General features: G+C 38.0%; 1 pseudogene; it reads left to right on the forward strand.

The window, feature by feature from the left end:
* Positions 1-997: 997 nt before the first annotated feature.
* Positions 998-2,070, forward strand: LOC104592648 (3-ketoacyl-CoA synthase 4 pseudogene; annotated as a pseudogene).
* The last annotated feature ends 5,638 nt before the right edge of the window (positions 2,071-7,708 follow it).

The raw sequence follows: 7,708 nt of genomic DNA on the forward strand, positions 1-7,708 counted from the left end.
GATATGGATCCCAAATCCCAATCTATTGGTAAATAGGACAAAAAATTGGGAATGTGCCCTCATGGTTTTTTCCCTTTTTCTTTTTCTTGGCTTTTTCTCCCACTATGAAACGAAATTGAAAGAGAGAGAATAGCAGGATCGTATTCGTACGATTTAAAAACAAGGTGGGGTCCTTGGAATCCCAGTGATTGTTCCACTTGTTAGAGGGATTGTACTCATGGTTTTCAAAATCGGACCGGATCCGACGGTTACCGAAAAAATCGGGAACTAGTAGGGTGACGGATTTTGTTTTTCTTCAAAATTGGATTTTTGTCAAAAAAATGTTAATTTGATTAACAAACCTCTGATTCAGATGGTTGAATTGTTCGAACTGTTCAGCGATTTTGATCATTTTTTATTTTTTTTTAATTTTTATTTCTATTTGTCAAAACGAGATGATCGTTCGACCCAAGAACTGGACTCTGACCGATTTGCTGTCCGGGTCAGTTTTAAAAACCTTGGTTGTACCGATTGGTATATCCTGCCTACAAAAATCCCAACACAAAATCAGCTACGCTCTTTATGGACCCACCTTAAATTGGATGAAATGACGTCTAAGGTGGGGCCATAGTAATATATGTAAGGTCGTGATCTATGTAGAATTTCATTTGATCTGCTACTAACAAACCGTTCCCACAAATCTATCCATAAAAGAGTTCGGATCTCCCACCCATGATAATTCTACCCTCAGCGGCCCACTATTACCAAAAAAAGAAAGGGTAAAATACAAAAACCTCCCCTAAAGTTTCTAACAATCATAAAAACTTCCCCTATAGTTTCATTTTAGCAAAAACCTCCCATTTATTTTTGACAAAATTAATAAAAACCTCCCTTCCGTCAATGTTCAAGACTGAAAACGTTAAAGAGATGATATTTTTTTCAAAATACCTATTTTACCCTTTCTCGAATACTATTCATCTTCTTCCCCGTTTGAACCTAGAAGTAAAGGCAGTGGCAACACCCCTCTAACCTCTGACCTCTCATTTAATTTTATCTTTTTTGTTCTAATCGATTAATTAAGGCGCCAATATCTTTATATATACACCTTTCTATTCCTTCCATCCCTCATCCTCTGCATTTCATAGAGAGAGATATCTATTATCTAGCTTTAGAGTTTATTAGAACCACTAGGCTCAGTCACCAATTCGCCATGGAAGGAGTGGGAGCTCAAGCCACCGAAAATGGTGGTGTTGGTGAAGGAAGTGGCATTCAGGCTTGGCAGAGTCGGAGATTGCCTAATTTCTTACAAAGCGTGAACGTTAAATATGTGAAGCTGGGGTATCATTACTTGATGAAATATCTGGTCACTTTCTCTCTTGTTTCGGTGATGGTTGTGACCCTGGTCCAGGCGTCGTAGTTGAGCTCAGAGAATATCCTTGAACTATCACATCAGCTTGAGAACAATTTGGTGAGTGTCGCCATTTGCTCTGCACTACTTGTATTGGGTGCTACCGTCTATTTCATGATGCGACCACGCCCCATGTATCTAGTGGACTTTGCCTGCTACCTCCTTCCCCCAAACCTAAGGGTTAACTTCAAGGATTTCATGGAACACTCAAGGCTCACTGGGGACTTCGATGAGTCTTCGCTCGAGTTCCAATGCAAGATCCTCGAGCACTCTGGACTCGGCGAGGAGACACACGTCCCTAACGCGATGCGCTACATTCCTCCACAGTCGGTGATGGCTAACGCTAGGGAGGAATCCAAGCAAGTCATGTTTGGCGCTCTAGACAACCTCTTCTCCAATATCTCCATGAAGCCTAAGGACATTGGTATACTAGTTGTGAACTGTAGCTTGTTCAATCCGACCCCTTCGCTGTCCGCCATGATTATCAACAAGTACAAGCTAAGAGGTAACATTAGGAGCTTTAATTTGGGCGGAATGGGATGTAGGCAGGAGCGATCGCCATCGACTTGGCCAAGGGCATTCTCCAGGTTCACCACAACACTTATGTCGTCGTCGTCAGCACTGAGAACATCACCCAGAATTGGTACTTCGGGAACAAGAAATCATCATCCCGAAGAAGATGAGATAGGAAGAGATCGGATTTAGAGGGGTGACGCCGTTGCATTTGCTTCTGGGTTGGAACGGGGAAGAAGATGAAGAGTGTCGAGAAAGGGTAAAATAGGTATTTAAAAAAAACATCTCTTTAATGTTTTTCGTCTTGGTCATTGACGGAAGGGAGGTATTTGTTAATTTTGTCAAAAATAGAGGGGAGGTTTTTACTAAACTGAAACTATAGGGGAGGTTTTATGATTGTCAGAAACTTCAAGGGAGGTTTTGGTATTTTACCCAAAAAAAAACCCACTAGAGATCGTAGTTACTTATGGAGAATATCTTATGCTATTAGATGTTATTATGTATAGGGAGATGTTTTTAATGCACAAAGGTAGTGTTTTACGCGAATAGAATTCTTGTGAATAAGAGATCCGAGTGCCCATAGAATACAACTGCCCGAGTTCAAATCAGCCCCCCACAAACGTCCCACAACACATCCCCGCCATGTATTGGGAACATCTCCTGATGATAATATCTGGAATGATGATGTCATCATTAGGAGATGTTCCCAATACATGACGAGGATGTGTTGTGGGACATTATGGGGGGCTGATTCGGTCTTCCATTGCCCACCATTAGAAATATCTCCCCATCTCAATGTGCAGTTGTAATGTCCTGTGGGATAGGGACATGAGAACAACTCATGGGCAGCATATCCGAGCATGTAGAAATTGTATTTGCTTCTCCACAAAGCGTACCCTATAACACCCCAACCATGCATCTCTATGACAAATACAAGAAATGTTCTCAATGCACGTTGAGATAATCATGTATGGGAATTCTTATGTTGGAACTTATTGAAAGGGATTATGTTGCAAGAATTCATCTCACACCACAAATCAAGTTGGAAGTTTTTTTTTTCTTTTGTTGGCAAAAGATCCCAACCAAGGTTCAAAGTATCAAAGAGGTGTATTGGTACTAAAAACCTTGCACTTTTATATATATATTTTTTTTTAAAAATTGGTCTTTGGGTATATAAATATACACATATAGCTTTTGTAGCTGCTTTTATCTGCTTGAAGTCGTGTAAACTAGAAATAAATTAACAAATACGAAGCAAGACCTACTCCCTCCCATCCCAAGAATAATTGAAGAGAGTTACCTCTAGTCACCAACATTGGCATAAAAAAAAAGTAGGAATGGATAAATAACACATAAATCAAGGGCTATGCTTCTGTAAAGCCATATCCGACAACGCTAGTCATATACAAAAATAGCTACGATGGTCAGCGAAAGGACTCCGGATCTCATGCCCACGAGAACTTTGCCCACGCCTACCCACAATACACTACCCCCCGTGAATTGGGAACATATTCCTCTGCATAATACTATGCAGAGGATGAGATGTTCTCCATGTGTGGCTGCGATAAACATGGGCAGAGTTCTTGTGGGCAGGAGATCCAGACTCCAGCGAAAGAAGAATGATGAGAAACTTGTGGTGAAATAAAAATAAATGACACCTGATCTATAGGATATATCTTACTGAGATTCCAAAGAAACCCCTTGATCAATGGTGTTAATAGTCCTACAAGCACTCCAAAAAATCCTAAAAAACGGACACAATCTTTAAAAGGGAAAATCTATGATGCATAAAACATGGTATGGAAAGAGCTTTGACCAATCAAAGCCCACCCATGAATTTTGATAAATAACACCTAATTTGCTATCACCTTTATAATTCCAATTGATTGGTCAAATGCTTTTCAGATATCATATCTTTTCCATATCATAGTCGAACCCTCTTTAAAAATACCTCATACCACTTGTGGAATGAAACTGACTAAATAGATCTCATTCACTGATACAAAATCCACATGCCTCTGAACATAAATCTAAGAATTGCAAGTTAGTCCAATAAAGGAATCAAATAAAGTGGGATTTTGAGAAGTGAGAAAGAGTTTCATATGACAATGAAGACCATGGATTCCCATTGAGAGTTAGACAAGATGTTTTACAAGCAAAGCATACATTCATGTCTAGCATTGAGATTTCAACAATTGGGTACACTGTTTCTAGGGCCTGATAACCTATTCAACATACATCTAAGGATATTTAGGATCTCTTAATCTGAAATTCCATTTTTCATCTTTGAACTAAGTACCAGAAATGTACTACTACATTCCAAATTAGTTATCTAACACCTTTCCTTGTTTAATGTACCTCAAGGAAAGGATAAGATGTAGATGTTTCCATGCACAAAGCAAGCTATGCCTTGTATTATTTGATGAATTCATCAAAATAGAAACAAACAAGTCTTTTAGTAGGGTACACTAGCTAGATTTCTATCTTACAAACCTTTCTTGTTCTTCTTCTTGTTTTTGTTGGTGAATTATCTCAACCACTGTCAGCTAGCTCCGACCACCAAAACCTTGGCCTCAACACGGTTAGAAGTTACTGTTTTTGGTTTCTGTTTTTCTTTGTCAAGCCCATATCTCTGACATGGGCTTGTTTCAAAATCAACTATGCTTCTGATCTGGTAGACTTCGACAGTGTTTGATATTCCAACAGGTGTGAAAGGACTACCCAAGACTAGTCTAGGAGTTTTGATAGTTGTGATGCAACTTGTTTTAATATAGAGTTAACTCGTTTCTTTGACAATCTTTCTTTAGTACTTGAAGAGGACAATCTTTCCCTGTCTTATATAAGCCAAAATCATCGCCAAAATAAAAAGCATTTTGGTTGGTTTTAACTTAAAAGATGACAAACTAGGGGAATACGCTACTTTGGTTGGTTATTATGTTTTTGGAAAGCATTAACAAATAAGAATTCAGATAAGAAACAATCAAAGGACATATGCCCATGAAGACATAATTAAAGCAGATTCATAGTTACAAATGGATAGCCACTAGTTTATGGATTTTTCTAAAATACCACTACACAAAAAATACATAATTAAAATGCTACACATAAAGCACATTCATAGTTACAAATGCTACCCACAATCAAAGAAGATCTGCTCACTTGTAACAAATAAGAAACAAGCAAAGTAGATTTGCTCCTTTGTAACAGATGTTTGGTAAGAATAATCTATTTTCTTTGATTGATTGTTATTGTATGAAGTTACATGCATTAGCAAAGACCATAATCATCAGAAAAAAAAATCATGCTAGTATGAAGTTAATAGTTTCACTAGGAAAAAGGAAATAGAGCTTTATACGATCAACAAATTCAAGGTATGTGGTACCTCATCCAAAAAATTCCCTACTTGGATTGCCTAAGATGACCAAAAAAAGAAAAAATGAAAACAAAAGAAATGCATACCTGAGATCGAGTATTATCAACATAACAAAATGCTAGAACTGAAACAAATCAAAAATAAAACAACAAAATTATAACAGAACAAATCTATAGAAACAAATCTATAACATACCTGAAACAAATCTAACAAAAACAAATCCATATGAGACCAACACTAGCAAACCTGAAACAAATATATAACAGAGCAAATCTAGATGAACGCTAGATCTGGAAGAGGCAGGTGCCCAAAGTCGGATCTAGAGCTTTGGTGTTAAAATGAACACCTTGAATTGTAGATTAGACATCTTTTGGCATTGGACAACCAAGGATGTGTTAAAAGAGTTAAAATACATCATATGGATGGCTGAACCAAATGCTAGATGGCTAGGTGAAATTTCAAAATTTTCTTAATCCTTTTGTGAATTGAATTCCACATGTTTCTGAATCTTTCTTGCACTAAACTAGACCATATATGAAACCAAACTAAGGGGGAGATGCGTACCTAATATGGATACCACAAACGCAGATCCCAAGGTGGAAGTTCACGCCCAAATTATTCCTAAAACCAGCCTCCACTAAAGATGCCAGTGTATCGGTGAAGCTGATTCAATAATATAGTTTTCAGCAAAACTGTAACCCAACTACTTGGATCGAACTAGGGAAGGTGAGCCTGAAATTCCCTAAATTTTTCTTGCAAAAATCAGATAAAAACTGATCTAAATCAGTCCCAAATAGCTGATGTCGAACTGGGAAAAAAACGGGAGACAAAAGGGTGTAGAGAGAAATAGAAACTACAAAAATATGAAGCTATCTTAGACTGGTCCGTCCCCTCCTCTTTTAAAATCTCTTATGGAGCTATCTCCTAATCTAATTAGGAGATAGTCCAGATCTGATTAGATCTGGACTCTAATTAGATATATACCTTATCTTCTTATAAGATTAGGTGCTCCATACTCAGATTCGTCTCATGGCACATGGCAAGTTGTCATGTGCCATCTTAATTAATCATATTAATTATGGGCCTTAGGTCCATCAGCTACAAGGCTGACGACCCAAGAGTGTTGTATGTCCAACTTAAGCCTGATTTGTATGGCATGAGACCCCACAATGACCTCACATAAATCCACATGGGTTCAGCCTAGTCTCTGTGAGAAGGTTTAGCCAAATTCAATGCTAAACATAATGAACCCTTTAAGAACACTATTATGGGCTCAATATGGACCCAACATTTAACACTAAATGATCATTGAATTCAGACATCCTATGAAGACCCAAAGATAATGGACTTAAGTAAGATAAAGTCCATCAGGTAATCAACCATGTAATGGTCTTTTACACTTAGACTCTCGACCCATATATATATTGCAAAACCAAATCTCAAACTCAGTTGAAATCCACTGTCGGTAGTTTAGGTTTTCATCAGAGAGAGTGTAAGCCCTACCATTCACTTTGTCCAACAAAGGGATCGGTCCTATCACTATGAAAACCCACTCAGATGAATTTTCAGACTGCCCCAACATACCTAGGTTTTTGACCATTGATGGATCTCACTAATTGGCATATCAATGACAGTTCAATCCAATACCTAGTGTAGTACCATAATCAAGTTTAGGGGTTATGCGTAAGTTTCTAGTTTTGCCCATCAATCTCCAAGGTCCAAGGCATAACTAGAAAATGGTTTGGGTTTAGTGTTTCATCCAAACACACAATGCATGTGCTTCGGATTTAACTCTAGCAACTGAGACAAGCTGCCCTAACTTTTTTTGCAGCACATCAATGTCAGCTTTGGCAGGATAAACTCCCCAAGTCTATCCAATGGTTGAGAACATCCTAAACTAACACGAGTCTCATAAGTGTCCAATTTAAAAGGTAATTATATGGAAACATACCAATATTAACATGAAACAATAATATACTTTTATTCATTTACAATAAATGTATCTATACATCAATCTGATTGGAGTTAAGGGCATACACTGTCTAACAGCTCCCACTTGTACTTAGGTCCAATTGGGTATCAGCCTCAATCCCATATTGTCCATATGTTTCTCAAACACTTTCTGTGTCAATGACTTAATCAATGGGTCTGCCACATTCTCCACTTATGCTACCTTCTAAATATGGATATGCTCTTTACCAACAATCTCCCGTAGATCCAATGTTGTTGCATAATAGTGGAATGGGTGATATGGTAGGATTCCAAATTCCAGGATGAATTTCTTCATCCATACTACTTATTAGGCAGCCTCACTTACGACAATGTGCTTGGCCTCGGTCGTGGACTATTTTTCTTATTGCATAGGGTCCCAAAGGATCTAGATATAGGCTTTCTATCATTTAGGTCAAGCTGGAAAATGGTATCAGTATAGCCAA

Source organism: Nelumbo nucifera, chromosome 8 (assembly GCF_055504915.1).
Source record: "Nelumbo nucifera cultivar China Antique chromosome 8, China Antique-T2T, whole genome shotgun sequence".
NCBI classification, from domain to species: Eukaryota; Viridiplantae; Streptophyta; class Magnoliopsida; order Proteales; family Nelumbonaceae; genus Nelumbo; species Nelumbo nucifera.